Source organism: Cajanus cajan, chromosome 9, assembly GCF_000230855.2.
Source record: "Cajanus cajan strain Asha chromosome 9, NIPB_CcT2T_4, whole genome shotgun sequence".
NCBI classification, from domain to species: Eukaryota; Viridiplantae; Streptophyta; class Magnoliopsida; order Fabales; family Fabaceae; genus Cajanus; species Cajanus cajan.
Window position 1 is genome coordinate 32101426 of NC_138525.1, and position 15679 is coordinate 32117104.

The window sequence follows — 15679 nt, forward strand, 5'->3', positions numbered from 1 at the left end:
AATCTTATGGGCGAGTTCTCGATTTGATGAGGATTTGTGTGGATCCAGCTTTTCTGAGGGCATTGGTTCACTTCTGGAGTCCCGATCTGCACTGTTTTGAGTTCCCCCAGTTTGACCTGGTTCCTACTCTAGAGGAGTACGAGCTCATGTTACGGTGGCCTAAATCAGCTGGAGTCTACCTTTTTCAGGGGAACCATGTGGCCGTAGAGAGAGTAGCCACTCAGGTCAAACTACCACTACGATCAGCTGCCTTAGTAGGGAACGGCAGTATCAAGGGTTGGAAGCTTGCTATGATCGAAGACCACCTTTCTTCCTTGGCTGGTGAGGGAGATTGGTTAGCTTTCAACAAGACTCTTGCGTTAGCCGTGTTTGGGATGATCCTATTCCCTTTTCACGCTAACACAGTGGACCATGCTGCGATGGACGCTTTCTTTGCTTGGGACGTGCATATGAAGAGTCCCGTGCCCGCTATTCTTGCCGACACCTTGCTATCTGTTCATCTATCTCAACAAAAGCAAGGGAAGATCATCCGATGCTGCACCTCCTTGTTATATGTGTGGGGCATCACACATTTCTACGCCTCTAGTCACATGGGGACTTTGCCCGATCCGTTGAGAAGCTTCTCAAAGATCCCCGTCTGCCGCCGATATGCTTCCGAGTGGAAGGATGAGATGGAACAGTGGAGTATCGAGCACTTCACGTGGGTTTGCCCTTGGTTCCGTCCGAGCCATGTATTGACAAGATGCGGCAGTTATTCGAGCATACCGTTGATGGGCCTCAGAGGTTGCATAACCTACTCACCTAAATTGGTTATGAGGCAACTAATGAGGACCCAAATCGTTCCTACCATAGAGGAGCTGGGAGGGTTGTGTTTCTCTTTCGATCCCGAGCATCAGAGAGATATGCACGCTGTTATAAGAGCGTGGGAGAGACCAACCTATGAGGGAGATCTCGAGCTTGAAAAGCCTCGAGTGTCCGTTTCCATTGACTACGAGAAATGGAGGAATGAGAGGGGGGTGTCACAACCATCCACCTCTTGTGCAACCACGACTACAAGGAGGGTGTTGCAAGAACAGGTCGACGCCTTGACCAAGAAACTGGAAATCATGGGAGCTCAGATGAGAGTTCTTGAAGAGAAAAACGAAGAATCCAGTTTCACCATTGATGGTCTTCAAAGGCAATGCAAGAAGAAGGACCATGAGATAGAGCGGCTCAAGGATGAGTGTGCTAACCTCAACGAGGAGACTACTCGGGCATCCAAAATGCCAAAGGTTGAACCGAGTAGTCAACTCCAAGAAGTCAATGAGAAGATAGCACGCCTTGAAGCCGAGCATGCAAAGCAGGCACAGTTGATCAAGGACATGCAAGATGATTTGTTTCTGACTCGATCCGACGCACAGCAATGGCGGGAAGTCGCTCAACGACAAGCCGCAAACCTTTCCGATTTCCGCAGAAAGGAAAGGGAAGGATTGGCACAAATGGCCAAACTCCAAGAGGAGAAGGATCGAGCCGAAGACGAGCTTAATGAGCTACAGGCCATGATCAACTACTATACTCAGAAAGCGAAGGAGGCTCAGAAAATCAGTGACGATATGAGCCAAGCGGTCCATACGCAGATTGAAGCAATGGGTCGTCATGTCGAGGAAGCCGAAGATGAATGGCAAAGAAATATGAACCCGCCTGTGGGTTTTTACCGGTTTCTCTCTTATTGTAAAAAATTGCTTCAAAGCATTGTATAAAAGTTGAACACTTTCTTTAATGAATAAAATCGTATTTTTGAGATTTATTGCCTTTGCATCTCATTAGTCATTCATTTTGCATTTATCTCTCCTGGTAATTAATAATAAAGATTAATAAAAAGAAAGAATTAATCGATGCATATGTTCAGAATGGATCGCACGCCATTTGTGATAAAATGCAAACCAACAACTGCGCAAAGCGAACACACGGCAACTCCGTTGTTGGTAATCAAGACAGGCGAAAGGGAAGGTCCGACACCGTTAAAGATCATCGCTCCAAGGCCTTTCCCCTACAAAACAAATAAGGCTGTGCCATGGATATACGACGTCCATTCTTCTGCCGACAGCGATATCTCCAACATCGCTGGACTTGGGGGCATGACTAGGAGTGGCAGGATCTACACTCCCGAAGATCTGCACGATAAAGCTCCCAAGAATAAAGGAAAAGAAAAGGAGAAAACCGAGGAAGATAGAGAATCCGAGGAGGAGACTGATGAGTTGTTAAAATTCATCAAACAAAGCGAGTACTCCATTGTGGATCAACTTCACAAGACACCAGCAAAGATCACTTTGTTGTCGTTGATCCTAAGCTCCGAACCGCATCGGCAAGCTCTGTTGAAGGTCTTGAACGAGGCATATGTGTCGCATACCATCTCCCAAGACAAGTTTGAGGGAATTGTTAGCCACATCACGGCTAATGATCACCTCACTTTCACCGATGAAGAGATCCCCGCCGAGGGACCTAATCACAACAAGCCCTTGCACATCTCTGTAAAGTGCAAGGAGTATCACATCGCAAAAGTCTTGGTGGATAACGGATCTTCCTTGAATGTGATGCCCAAAAGAACTCTTGATCAAGTGGCAATCAAGGGAGTCCAAATGCGCCCAAGCAACATGATCGTTCGAGCTTTCGACGGCTCTAAAAGAGAAGTGGTGGGAGAAGTCAATCTTCCAATCCAAATTGGACCCGCCGTCTTTAATGTCGAATTCCAAGTGATGGATATTACTCCTGCATACAGCTGTCTCCTCGGCCGACCTTGGATTCATGATGCGAAAGCTGTACCCTCTACGCTCCACCAGAAAGTCAAGTTCATAGTGGGTGACAAACTGGTGACTGTACAAGCTGAAGATGACATACTCATCAGCAAGCCATCCAACATACCTTATGTGGATGCAGCAGAGGAAGCTTTGGAAACCGCTTTCCAAGCATTGGAGATTGCCAATGTTGAAACGTTTCCCCGAGAAATGAAGAAGGTAGCTCATATGCTCACAAAGAATGGATACTTGCCAGGACAAGGATTAGGCAAGTACTCCCAAGGAATCCCGGAGCTACCCATTATCAAGGACAATCCGGGGAAACAAGGGTTAGGATACAACCCTGTTAAAGATCAAAGAACGAAGAGGAATCAAGATCCTTCTCGACGTTCTTTAAGCCAGATCTTTAGGAAGGCTGGTTCACAAACGTCAAGGCCAGCTGTCGTCATCAAGTGTCCTTTTTCCTTCTAATAGGGATGTGTAAATTCAGTGACTATTAGAGATCACTCCTCGGGGACAGCCCGACCCCCGAGCCTCGATAGGGCACATGTTTCCATTATGATTATAATAAAATCATTCTTCATTATTTCTTTATTGCTTCTTTTCTTGCTCGCAATAAAAATCTAAACCACGTTATTTAACCCTGTTTGAATAAACATGAATGAGGTTAAAATCATCTTGATAATAATAAACCCGCATCATTTTTATGTGGAAATGTGCATAACGACTTGGAGCACCTTTTCTTGGCCTCAATAAGTGCCGTCATGGATAAAAGAAATCCATTCAGGACAAAAATCCTAAAAAACAAAAAGCTCGGCAGGAAACCCAAAAAGGGGGCTGCACAAAAATAAGAGCAAAAGACCCGCTAGGAATCCCACAAAAGGGTGACCTAGGCAAAAATTAGGGTTACAAAATAATGAACAAAAACAAAAGCCCGCTAAGACATCACAAATGGGTGTTTTAGGCAAAAGTTAGGGCCGTAAAAAAAAAGAATAAAAATAAATCCATGATGGTACCATCAATTGAATTCAACAAGGGGCTCAAGAAAAGCTATCCAAGTTGTCAAAGCACAATCATTAATAACAAAGATGTGCTTAACCTCATAAGTGTTTAATCGAACAAGCCTAGACACATAAGCCTACCATGGCCAGCCATTCTTACAAAAACCATTTTTCAAAAATAAAATAATCCCCTCTAAAACACAAACCTTTGAAAATATATCCTTTCCTTCTTTTCTCTCTTGTCCCAAACGATTTTTGAATAATCTTGTGGAAACATGGAGATATAGTGGTCAATAGGAGGGTTGACACATCTTCTAAAGAAAGGGAAGAATCATTTGGTTGATGACACCAAAATCAAATATGCATCATTCCTCGGTAACAGAAATCGGCAGAGCACAGTCCGTCTGGAGGAATGGCAAAATCCAAACACAAAAAACGCATCGGTTAATTCTTTTGAAAAAAGAATCAAATAGAATTAGGTGCATCATACTGCATACATGCATACAGATGATAGGTGTACTGGAAGATCACTTATTCTCTGTTTATTGAAAAAACAAAAAAATATAATAATAATAAAAAATATAAACTTCAGAAAAACAATACGCCCGTATCATGTTCAGTACGCCCGTACCAAAATTAGGGTTATGAACAAATTTTCAATTCAATACGGGCATACTGAAATGGATGCGGCCGTATTGGCCATAAAGAAATTTTCAAAGACCTCGTCATGAGGCAACTACATAAATTAGAAAAAATAGGAAAAATTGCTTGTGTATGACAGCAGCAAACAAAATGCAAAGATTCAGAAAATCAACAGCGTCATACAGAATAACTGAGCCTGGAGAGGCTTGCCGAAAGAATACTCTCAGAATAACTGAGCCTGGAGAGGCTTGCCGAAATAATACTCTCTCAAAATAACTGAGCCTGGAGAGGCTCGCCGAAAGAATACTCTCAGAATAACTGAGCCTGGAGAGGCTTGCCGAAAGAATACTCTCAGAATAACTGAGCCTGGAGAGGCTTGCTGAAAGAATACTCTCAGAATAACTAAGCCTGGAGAGGCTTGCCGAAAGAATACTCTCAAAATAACTGAGCCTGGAGAGGCTTGCCGAAACAATACTCATACAGAATAATTGAGCCTGGAGAGGCTCGCCGAAATAATACTCTCAGAATAATTGAGCCTGGAGAGGCTTCCTAAATAATACTCTCTCATAATAACTGAGACATTTCTGTACAGCAAAAGCCAAAAACATAAAAAAGGCAAAATACAGAAAAAGCCAAATCAGAAGAAAAGGCAAAATACAGAAAAAGCCGAAAATGAAAAAAGGCAAGGATATAGAAAATCCAACAAACAGTTTGTACAGAATAACTGAGCCTGGAGAGGCTTGCCGAAACAATACTCCTCAGTAAACAGAATAACTGAGCTTGGAGAGGCTCGCAGAAATAATACTCCCCAGAGAAACCTCAACTCACGCTCTTGGACTCAAAATCCCCAGCAAGAGCTATCAAAGCAAAATCGTCAAAATCCCCAATGGAAGTACGATCTCCCAAGCAGAATATCCAAGTCAAAGGACTTAAACTTCCTCAGTGAAGATAGCTCTCCAACTCAAGTGTTGAGTGAGGCTAAGCCTGTAGAGGCTTCCTAAATAATACTCTGGGATACATAAGATCCCTCATTCCCCAGTCGCCTACTCAAGAGGCATCCCTGCAAAAGGAGAAAAATCAAAAAATATCAATAACCATTCCCCAAGCAGAATTTGGCACTCAGCCGAACACTGAACTTCAAATCCCCAGTCGCCTACTCAAGAGGCACCCCTTCAAAAAGAGAAAAAATCGAAAAGATCAATAATCATTCCCCAAGCGGAATCCGGCTCTCAGCCTATCATTGAACATCAAGATGATCTGCCTAACAGAAGAGGCCAATCACAACCAATGACAAAATCCCCTGGCGGATAACAGCCTACACAGAGGCAACAAAATCCAAAAATTAAAAAGAGTTACCCGAATAAGGATAACCGGGATACTCCACCAACGTCCAAAGGACGTCAGCCAATCATAAGGCACTGCTCATCTCAGAAAGAGCATCTTCGTGTCTACACCCCAAGGAAACAGAAATTCCTCAATGGGCGCCAACTACTCAATGGAAAGTTGGGACACAAGAACCTATGAGTAACTGCACATCCCCTAGACGGATCCCTGCATTATCCAGCCCTCAGTGGCACAAAAATCAAAAAAACAATCGTCGAAGCAGCATCGTGGACTGTGGAGACAAAATCAACATCCAGAATCCCTAGCGGATAACAGCCTACACAGAGGCAGCAAAAGATCAAAAAATCAAAAAGAGTTACCCGAACAAGGATAACCGGGATACTCCACCAACGTCGAAAGGACGTCAGCCAAACATAAGGCATCGCTCAACTCAGAGAGAAAGAGCATCTGTGTCTACACCCCAAGGAGTCAGAAATTCCCCATGGGTACCAACAATGCAATGCAAGTTGGGGCACAGGAACCTGTGAATGACTACACATCCCCTAGACGGATCCCTGCGTTATCCAGCCCTCAGTGGCACAAAATCAGAAAAAACCGTCGAAGCAGCATCGTGGACTGTGGAGACAAAATCATCACAAATTCCTGGAAAGGAGATATTCACGCTACCCCGTCGTCACAAACACGGAGGTATGCAGCTTCCGGCTCGAGCAATGAGCGAAGCTATCTCTGGAAAGGAGCTCACACTGCTCACCGTCGTCACAAAGGTGCTTAGTTTCCGGCTCGAACAAAGAGCGAGACTAAGCCTGGAGAGGCGAAACTCACACTGCTCACCGTCGTCACAAAGGTGCTTAGTTTCCGGCTCGAACAAAGAGCGAGACTAAGCCTGGAGAGGCGAAACTCACACTGCTCACCGTCGTCACAAAGGTGCTTAGTTTCCGGCTCGAACAAAGAGCGAGACTAAGCCTGGAGAGGCGAAACTCACACTGCTACCGTTGTCACAAGGGTACTTAGCTTCCGGCTCGAACAAAGAGTGAAGCTAAGCCTGGAGAGGCGGTACTCACAGCTTCCAGCTTGGGCAGCAAGCAAAGCAAAACCTGGAGAGGCTACTCGACAATTTTCCACCGGAAGACGCTATAAGTCAGAAGGTTGGCACATCACCCGGACAATTGGGTCAACTCCTTTACTTGTCAGCCGGTACACCAAAAGACCGTTTGACTAAGTAAAGGGGGGGCAGCTGTAGACCCCTAAAATTGTCCGGGTCGGAAATAAAACTCGAAGACCCTCAAAGATCGAAGGAAAGTCAGCCAGAAGGACTCCTAGAAGACCATAGGATGGCTATCTGTAGATTTAGAGGTCTTAGGGTAGCTTAAAATAAGGAAGTGGAGGGAATGAAGCCCAATACGGCCGTACTAAACTTAATACGGCCGTATTGAAGCTTCAACACGGCCGCAGTGAACTCAATACGGCGTATTGAAGTTTCTGAAACTTCAATACGGCCGTACTGAAATCAATACGGCCGTATTGAAGCTTCAATACAACCGCAGTGAACTCAATACGGGCGCATTGAAATTTCTGAATTTCAATACGGCCGTATTGAACTTCAATACGACCGTATTGAAGTTCAAAAATTTCAATACGGCCGTATTGATTCTGTAGCCCGTATTGCGCCTATTCCCTATAAATATGACGTCAATTGGACGTCATTCCACACTTTTGAACATAGTTTTAACCCTCTCCTTGAGTATTCTGGGGTTTTTGAGCAGTGTTCTGCCCTAGAAATCACTCGGAGAGTTGATCCGACGAAGTTCTTGAGCCCCGAGCCATTTTGCTTGAGGATCGAACCTAGTCGAAGGGAAATCCTCCGGATTTCCATAGTTAAAATTTTATAGGAGGGAGCGAGCGGGCTTGTAGAGCGAGGGAACGCCAAAAAGCTTCCCAGTTTTACGAAATATATAAAAGCACGCTTCAAAGGTTTTCTTCTTAAAATCCTTCCTTTTACTGCTTTCTGTTTGTATATTTAACTGTCATCATGTAGATAGTTAATTTATAATCGCTTATAATAAATAGGGGTAATTTAGTAATTTTACGTTGTTATTTTAGAAATAATCTGTCATAGGGAACCCGAAAGGGGCGTTGTGGGGTGCTAACACCTTCCCCACGCGTAACCGACTCCCTTACCCGACTCTGGTTGTGATGACCAAGGTTGATTTATGAAATCAATTGCCTTATCCCTTTTTCCAATGTTTTGAGTAAAACATTGGTGGCGACTCCAAAGAACCCTCCTTTTGCGAAAACCACTAATCCATGGAGGGTCCCGCTTGGGATTAATATGGATTGGTGAGACATTTAATAAATAAATTGGATAAGATCGACAAGGTCTCAGTTTGAGAACAAGTCGTTCTAATAATCCAATACATTTTCAAAACTAAAATAAAAGCGAGCTCGACCGTCTTCGCGACCGCCGAGGCCCGTTTGGGCCGGTGGCGACAAGGGAGAGTTGGTAATGAAGAAATTGCTACCAACTCGAAAGGACAAAACCGGAAAAGGGGCCCCAAATCACGGAGGACCATACGTGGTAAAACGAGCCTTCTCAGGAGGAGCATTGATCCTCACAGACATGGATGGAAAAGAACTTCGATACCCAGTCAACGCTGACGTGGTAAAGAAGTACTATGCTTGAAGATGTTGCTTGCATAGGCCCGCTAGGATGAAAACCCAAAAAGGGCGTCCTAGGCAAAAGTTAGGGCAAAATAAAAAGCCCGCCAGTACAAGGGTACTAGGCAAAACAAAGGCGAAATTATCCCCGCTAGGATACGTCCTAGGCAAAAGTTAGGGGCAAAAGAATAAGATGTAAAAGCAAAGCAAGCAATGGTCACTTGAATCGAAAACCGAAAGGCGGTTCAAGTGATTATCTTCTAGAAGCAAGCGCCTTGCAGCATCTACACTCCTGGCTCAGGCATCTCACCCGAAGCAACTAGGGGAATGTAAAGAGCAACAATTACAGATATAATTGTTAAGCCCAATGTATATAGCCTACCCTGGCCAGCCATTCTTCAGAAATTCCTTCTGTATATCTTTCTGTAAAAACACTTGTGAATATTAATAAAATATCTATTCATTTCTTTTCTCTCTTGACCATGTGATTATGCCTCTAAATTGGTATTTCTAAAAAATTGTATGAAGTTCCTTAATAATCGGTCAATAAAGAAAATTGGAGGGGTTCTTATAAAATCCATAATCTCCTGCATAAAAGGCTCACAAAAATATTCCCTCACGTCGACGACAGAAATTCCTCCAAGAAAAGGAGGATAGGGAGAGCCATTCATTTTTCTAAAAACATTAAATAATAAAACTTGCATTTGTGCATTACACACATTAGTTGCACATTCAAAGACCTTATCATGAGGCAATTGCATAAAATAGAAAATAGGAAAAATTGCTTGTGTATGGCAGCGGTCAACAGAAAAAGCCGCAAATCAACAGAAAAGGCAAAAATACAGAAAAAGCCAAAAAAATGACAAAAAAGGCAAAAAAATACAAAAAAAGCCAAAAACAACAAAAAAGGCAAAAGATTTAGAAAATGAATCGCCTCGTACAGAATAACTGAGCCTGGAGAGGCTTGCCGAAATAATACTCTCAGAATAACTGAGCCTGGAGAGGCTCGCCGAAACAATACTCTCTCACCATACAGAATACTTGAGCCTGGAGAGGCTTGCCAAAATAATACTCCCACAAAATAATTGAGCCTGGAGAGGCTTGCTGAAATAATACTCCCACAGAATAATTAAGCCTGGAGAGGCTTGCCGAAATAATACTCTCCAAAAGACGTCTCAGCTCGCATTCTCGGGCTGAACAAAAAACCAATTCATCATACAAAATAATTGAGCTTGGAGAGGCTCGCAGAAATAATACTCCCCAGAGATATCTCAACTCAAGCTCACGGAACAAATCCCCAGCGAGAGCTATCAAAGCAAGATCGACAAAATTCCCAATGGAAACACGATCACCCAAGCAGTATATCTAGTCAAAGGACTTAAAACTTCCTCAGTGGAAGATAGCTCTCCAACTCAGGCGTTGAGTGAGGCTAAGCCTGTAGAGGCTTCCTAAATAATACTCTGGGATACATAAGATCCCCAAATCCCCAGTCGCCTACTCAAGAGGCATTCTTACAAAAAGAAAAAAATCAAAAGATCAATAATCATTCCCCAAGTGGAATCCGGCTCTTGGCCAAACATCAAGCGTCAAGATGATCTGCCTAACAGAAGAGGCTAATCACAATCAATGACAAAATCCCCCCGCGGATAACAGCCTACACAGAGGCGACAAAACCAGAAAAACAAAAAGAGTCACCCGAATAAGGATAACCGGGATACTCCACCATCGTCGAAAGGACGTCAGCCAATCATAAGGCACCGCTCATCTCAGAAAGAGCATCTTCGTGTCTACACCCCAGGGAAACAGAAATTCCTCAATGGGCACTAACTATGCAAAGGAAAGTTGGGACACAAGAACCTATGAGTAACTGCACATCCCCTAGACGGATCCCTACGTTATCCAGCCCTCAGTGGCACAAAAATCAAAAACAATCGTCAAAGCAGTATCGTGGACTGTGGAGACAAAATCAAAATCAACATCCAGAATACCCTCAGTGGATAATAGCCTACACAGAGGCTACAAAAATCAGAAAAATCAAAGAGAGACACCCGAATAAAGATAACCGGGATACTCCACAACGTCAAAGGACGTCAGCTAAACATAAGGCATCGCTCAACTCAGAGAGAGAGCATCTGTGTCTACACCCCAAGGAGTCAGAAATTCCCCATGGGTACCAACAATGCAATGCAAGTTGGGGCACAGGAACCTATGAATGACTGCACATCCCCTAGACGGATCCCTGCGTTATCCAGCCCTCAGCGGCACAAAATCAGAAAAAACGTCGAAGCAGCATTGTGGACTGTGGAGACAAAAATCATCTCAAAACCCTGGAGAGGGTAAACTCACACTGCCGAATGTTAAGAGGCAGGGCCTGGAGAGGCGATACTCAACTGCCGAATGTTAAGAGGCAGGGCCTGGAGAGGCGGTACTCAACTGCCGAATGTTAAGAGGCAGGGCCTGGAGAGGCGGTACTCAACTGCTGAATGTTAAGAGGCAGGGCCTGGAGAGGCAATACTCAACTGCTGAATGTTAAGAGGCAGGGCCTGGAGAGGCGATACTCAAACTACCTCATGTTGAGAGGCAGGGCCTGGAGAGGCAGTACTCAACCATCAGCGTCGTCAAAGGCACGTTGGTGTTCAACTTCCGGCTCGGGCGTCGAGTGAAGTTGACCCTGGAGAGGGTAAACTTAGCTGCCTAGGTCGTCAGAAACAACCGAAGCAGAGCCTGGAGAGGCAGTACTCAATCATCGGTGATGTTAACACTGGTGTCTAGCTTCCGGCTCGGGCGTCGAGTGAGGCTAGGCCTGGAGAGGCAGTACTCAACCATCAGCGTTGTCAGAGGCACGTTGGTGTTCAACTTCCAGCTCGGGCGTCGAGTGAAGTTGACCCTGGAGAGGGTAAACTTAGCTACCGAGGTTGTCAGAAACGCCGAGGTATGCAACAACCTGGAGAGGCTACTCAACAATTTTCCACCGGAAGACGCTACAAGTCAGAAGGTTGGCACATCACCCGGACAATTGGGTCAACTCCTTTACTTGTCAGCCGGTACACCAAAAGGCCGTCCGACTAAGTAAAGGGGGGGCAGCTGTAGACCCCTAAAATTGTCCGGGTTGGAAATAAAGCTGGAAGACTCTCAAAGACCAAAGGAAAGTCAGCCGGAAAGACTCCCAGAAGACCATAGGATGACTATCTGTAGGTTTAGGGGTCTTAGAATAGCTAAAATAAGAAAAGTGGGAGGAATGAAGCCCAATACGGCCTCCTAGAGGTTCAGTACGGCCGTATTGAACATTTTGAACTTCAATACGGCCGCACTGAACTCAATACGGCCGTATTGAAGTTTCTGAACTTCAATACGGCTGCATTGAATTCAATACGGCTGCACTGAACTTTAATACGGCTGCATTGAATTCAATACGGCTGCACTGAACTTCAATACGGCTGCACTGAACTTCAATGCGGCCGTATTGAGGTTTTTTGAACTTCAATACGGCCGTATTGAATTCAATACGGCCGTATTGTAGTTCAAAATTTCAATGTTGACCGTATTGACCCCCAGAGACCGTATTGAGCCTTTTCCCTATAAATATGACGTCAATAGGACGTCATTTCACACTTTTGGACTGAGTTTTAACCCTCTTCTTGAGTATTCTGGGTTTTTTTGAGCAGTGCTCTGCCTAGAAATCACTCGGAGAGTTGATCCGACGAAGTTTTTGAGTTCTGAGCATTTTGCTTGAGTCTCAAACTAAGTCGAAGGGAAATCCATCGGATTTCCAAGTCAAAAATTATTTTTTAGGAGGGAGCGAGCGGTCTTGTAGAGGGAGGGAACGCCAAAACGCTTCCCAATTTCTGTCAAGATATATAAGAAAGCACGCTTCAAAGGTTTATATCTTTAAAGTCCCTTCTTTTACCGCTTTCTGTGTGTACATATTTAAACTGTCATCATGTAGATAGTTAATTTATAATTGCTTAGAATAAATAGGGGTAATTTAGTAATTTTGCACTATTATTTTTAAATAATCTGTCATAGGGAACCCGAAAGGGGCGCTGTGGGGTGCTAACACCTTCCCCACGCGTAACCGACTCCCTTACCCGACTCTGGTTGTCATGGCCGAAGTCGATTTTTGAATCGATTGCCTTAAACTTCTTTTTCCAATGTTTTGAGTAAAACATTGGTGGCGACTCCACGAACCCTTCCTTTTTATAAAAACCGCTAATCCATGGAGGGTCCCGCTTGGGATTAATATGGATTGGTGAGCCTTTTAATAAAATTGCTCGTTCGACAAGGTCTCAGTTTGAGAATAAGTCATTCTAGCAATCCATATTTTTAAACAAATAAAAGAGTCCAACCATCCTTCGCGAATGCCGAAAGCCCGTTTCGGGCCGGTGGCGACATTTATGTCTCATTGTCATCCATGAAAACTTGATATAAATGTCTCTTTATGTTACTGATGTTGTGTATTTTACTCGTATTTTAGCACTTTAATTCACAAGAATTCATAGCATAATCATGCATATCTTTCATGTTTTTAATAAATTTTTATATCATTTTCCTATTTTATGCTTTTCTTGGTATGTGTTGTGTTTTCTCTGAGCAGGATCAAGATTTAAGAATTAAAGAGGAAATGCTGAGCTACAAGGAAAATCACGGCCGTGATTCTAAATCACGCCCGTGATTCACCAGAGAAAATCACGGCCGTGACTCCCAATCACACCCGTGAACGCCACTGACCCTTCATAGATGTGCTCCAGAGAAGATCACGGTCGTGATTCTCAGTCACGGCCGTGATTCACTTCGCGTCCCAGCTTTTTAAGTTTTATGTTTTATTTTTGTTTTTGTAATTTTTATCTTGGTAGTTTTACCTTTTTACCCTTTTAGGTTATAAATTAGATGAGGTTAGCCTAGAACAGCACTTTTTGGTTTTCGGAGACAGTTTTATTTAGTTTTTGACACTTGGAGAAGGTGGGGCGCCTGTGCCATCGACTCTAAGGTTTGCTTTTCTTTTATTCTTCTTTTCTTGGAGAACTACTATGAACTCCTGTGAGTAGTTTCCCTTTTTCTGGGATCAGGGCTTAGCCTCTGAGAACCTCTTTATTAATGCATTATTCAGTTTCTTAATTTTATTCCAATTCTTGATTTGTTCTTTTATATTTTATATATGAACTTTAACATTATAGTTTTCATAATAACATTAATTAAGGATGAACTGGGAGGAGAACTTGATAATAATTATGATAAACAATTAATCTTAATTTTCATAATCATAGATAATTAGGGATGGACTGAGAGGAGAACCTAATTATCGGAACCTAAAGGAACAGACTTGAGTGTTAAATCACGAGAGTTGATTTAAGCTTTCGAGGAGCAATAGATTAACAAAGATCTTAATGGGTTTAATTGAACGTAATTACCACGAGAGTAGGGATTAATTTTAATTAAACACGTCCTCGTAGCCTGAGAAGGTGCAAGGATTAAATTAGGTTAAGACTACCTTCAAGATGGAATAGAATTAATTAATGAAAATAATAATTCAATATTGTTGGAACTCTTTGTGCGAACCCTAGATTCCCGGAAATCTCCTTATCTTATCTTAAAGTTTTATCTTATTCATTAATTGCATTACTATCTCTTTTACCAGCGAATCTGATCTTATCATCTCAAAACAAACATTCTATCTGTTTTAAAATTCAAATTAAAATACTAGTAATTCTAGGTCAAACACGTAGTCCCTGTGATTCGATATTTATTACTTGACGACAACCGTACACTTGCGGTTTTCCATACATCAAGTTTTTGGCGCCGTTGCCGGGGACTACGTCTCTTGATTTAAATTACAATTATTTTAATTCGAATTTAAAAAAAAAAAAAAAAATTTAAATAAATAAATAATTTTTTTTTTTTTTAGTGTTTACTTCTCCAATTCAGATTTCACGGGTCACTTTCTTTTTTTTGCAGTGCCTTAGGATTAATGCAAAAGAGATCTCTACGTCTTGGGAAACCAACACCACTTGATCCTGAGATTGAAAGAACTCTCCTGAGAAGGAAAAGAAACCTTTCTAGAGAATTTGACATGGCTGCACAACGAGATAATTTACCGCTTCGGGATTACTCTGCACCCGTAGCTCGTGGGATACCTGGAGGGGAGATGCGAACTGGAGCTACTGTACCAGCTTCTCTGGTGAATATGCTCAAACAGAACACCTTTGGAGGACTACCATCAGAAGATCCTAATGACCACTTAGAGGGGTTCTTGGAAATCTGTGAGACCCAGCAATTTGATGATGAAGTTTCTGATGGAATGCGACTCCGCTTATTCTCACTCACCTTGAGAGATAAGGCAAAGGTGTGGCTAAGAACAGTGCCTAGAGAAAAGATAGCAACTTGGGAATTATGTGAAAGAGCTTTTCTAGAGAAATTCTTTCCTCCTTCTAAAACTAAAGAATTGAGGAAGAAAATCACTAATTTCCAACAAGGCACTGGAGAGACTATTTATGAAGCATGGGAGCGGTTCAAAGGATATCTTCAAGCATGCCCACAACATGGCTTCAACCGTTGGCTTACCATCCAATTTTTCTTTGAAGGATTGGACCAACAAAGCACCATGATATTAGACTCAGCAGCTGGAGGATCTTTCATGGGGAAACCTATTAATGACTGCATGATTATTTTGGAAAATGTAGCCTCAAATCACAGCCAATACAGTGAAAGAGAAGTCACAGCAAGGAAAGGAACTCCGGGGCGATATGAAGTGAACAATATTGAGTTACTCTTAGCAAAATTTGATACTCTTAATCAAAGATTAGACAAGATGGAAAAAGCTAAGGTTAATTCAATGGCTACAAATCAAGTATGTGACCTTTGTAGGGAACAAGGGCACACTGCAGTAGATTGTACCTCAATTTTTACTGGAGAAAAAGAAGATACTACTGAACAGGTGGTAGCTTCTCATAATTTCTATGACACTCCTCGAAGAGAGAGGAGTAATCCATATTCCAACACATACAACCCTGGTTGGAAGAATCATCCTAACTTTTCTTGGAAGAATAACCCAGTTCAAGGAACTAGCAATCAGCAACCTAATTTCCGTCCGTCCAATCACTTCATTAATGGGGAAGGAAATCCAGTACAGACACCCTCAATTCAACAAAGTGTTTCAAGATTAGAAAACCTTATGGAGAATTTTGTCACTAATCAAAAACAGACCAATGATTCAATGGCAAATTCTATTCAAAACCTTGCTGTCAAGGTTGAGAATATTACTCTCCA

The 15679-nt window shown here is 42.8% G+C and overlaps 1 non-coding gene across 1 annotated transcript; it reads right to left on the reverse strand.

Moving 5' to 3' along the window:
* Nucleotides 1-14852: 14852 nt before the first annotated feature.
* LOC145952248 (small nucleolar RNA R71) lies at nucleotides 14853-14959 on the reverse strand. The gene has a single exon (XR_014429927.1). It is a non-coding gene; the product is annotated as a small nucleolar RNA R71 (small nucleolar RNA).
* Between the last annotated feature and the right edge of the window lie 720 nt (nucleotides 14960-15679).